The 1,755-nt window shown below is 37.3% G+C and overlaps 1 non-coding gene across 1 annotated transcript; it reads right to left on the bottom strand.

The window, feature by feature from the left end:
- Positions 1-1,344: 1,344 nt before the first annotated feature.
- Positions 1,345-1,459, bottom strand: LOC143393241 (small nucleolar RNA SNORA66). Its single transcript, XR_013090541.1, has one exon. It is a non-coding gene; the product is annotated as a small nucleolar RNA SNORA66 (small nucleolar RNA).
- Between the last annotated feature and the right edge of the window lie 296 nt (positions 1,460-1,755).

The following is a 1,755-nucleotide window of genomic DNA, read 5'->3' as shown; positions in this document are numbered from 1 at the left end:
TGTTTCTTTATCATCTGAAATGAAGAAAGAAATCAAGTCATTAGAAGTCTGGCGTCATCATTTGTTGCTGGCAGTTTTAAATACACAGTTTATTTTATAGTTTAGATAGACTGTCCAATAGAAATGATGAAGCCCTACTTCACTTCTTCCCACTACCCTTGCTTTGTTTTTTAAAATTTTGTCAGAATTTGAGGCACTGACATAAATTATAATTCCCCCATTAGTTTCTTCTTTTACCTATATTTGAATGAATTCCATACTCACAACTAGTGTTTCTAGCACCATTCCTCCATTCTTGAGTTCTTTATTTGGATTTACCCTCTTGCTTCACATTACTTTTTAATGCAAGAGAATATTTTCTATAAAAATATCAGAAGTTGTGCAGTGCAATGCATATAACAGAAGTTTGGTAAATGAAATTGTGCCTTTAATGAGAGTTAGGGAAAATATAATCTGCTTAGGCACCTCAGACTTCAAAACACTGGAGATGCAATTTGTGGGAGGACTTGATGTGCCCCCAAGGGAAACCATGCAGAAAACTCCAGGGGTGACAGAAGACAGGGTTAAGATTCCAAATCAGGGGCAGGGGAGATGTCAGCCACATCAGAACTCTATAGAAGTGCCCAATTAGGCAGCAAATGTCTCTTGAAGTAAAAAGAGATCTACAAGCCTGCCTTGGTATATTAATTATTTAGTTAGGTAAAGACTTCTACGTTTTTAAGACAATTTGTCTCCATGTCATGCCATATCTGTTTAGGTGTTTAAAAGTTACCTCCAACTCAGCCCATCAAAAATTGAACACACAATCTTCCCCTGTAAATCTGGATCTTCTCATGTCTTCCATAATAAGTAAGGAAGCATCCTCATTCCCCAATGGCATGGGTCAACAATATTCTCTCACAAACTATATCCTACAAACTACATTCAATTCACTGGAGTCTTTTTCTACTATTACCACAGTTATTTCTTAGGGTAACTAATTATGGCCCCTCTTCAGTCCATTCTCCAAAATACCGAACTGTACTTATAAACTGTAATTAATAGCCTAATAAAGTTTTAATTATCATGAATATTTTACTCCAAAAAAAAGGGAATATATCTAAGACCTCATCTTTTTGGCCTCTGATAAGACCTCATGGCAGTTGGCATTACAATGCCAGAAACATATACAGAAGCAATCACATGATGATATAGGAAGCCAGAGGGATTCAAGGAACCAGTTTCACTCTCTCTCTTCTCTCTTCCTTCTCTTCCCCTCCCCCCCTCCAACCAAGGTACCTCAATACCTTCCAAGGGTGGTTCCCCTAATGACCTAATCATCTTGCCCTGACCCCAATTTTTTTATACTGTACTAGGATAGAATGGGCCATTCAGTAGCTTCTTGGGCAAAAGCATTCCTATTACCACAATTACTCTAGCAAACCTGGACTAACCCCATTATTGGGGACCAAGTTTCCTAGACATGAATGTCTGGGGGACACATTCATACTATATCCAAACCATAGCACAGACCATACAGAGCTGAGTTATGGCAACCTGGTCATCAATAGTAATGAAAAGCACCCATAGATGATATACAGATGGATGAGTGAAGCTGTGTCACATTAAATTCTATTTATAAAACAGGGGTAAACATTTAAAGAATCAACTAATCCTACTCAAACATCAAAAAAATAAAAGAGGAGAAAATACTTCCTAACTCACTTTATGAGGCCAGTAAGAATCTAGCATCCAAAATATATGAATAATCCTTTC

This window comes from Callospermophilus lateralis, chromosome 2 (genome assembly GCF_048772815.1).
Source record: "Callospermophilus lateralis isolate mCalLat2 chromosome 2, mCalLat2.hap1, whole genome shotgun sequence".
NCBI lineage: Eukaryota > Metazoa > Chordata > Mammalia > Rodentia > Sciuridae > Callospermophilus > Callospermophilus lateralis.
The sequence above is the reverse complement of the archived record's forward strand: the minus strand, read 5'-3'. Positions and strand labels throughout refer to the sequence as shown.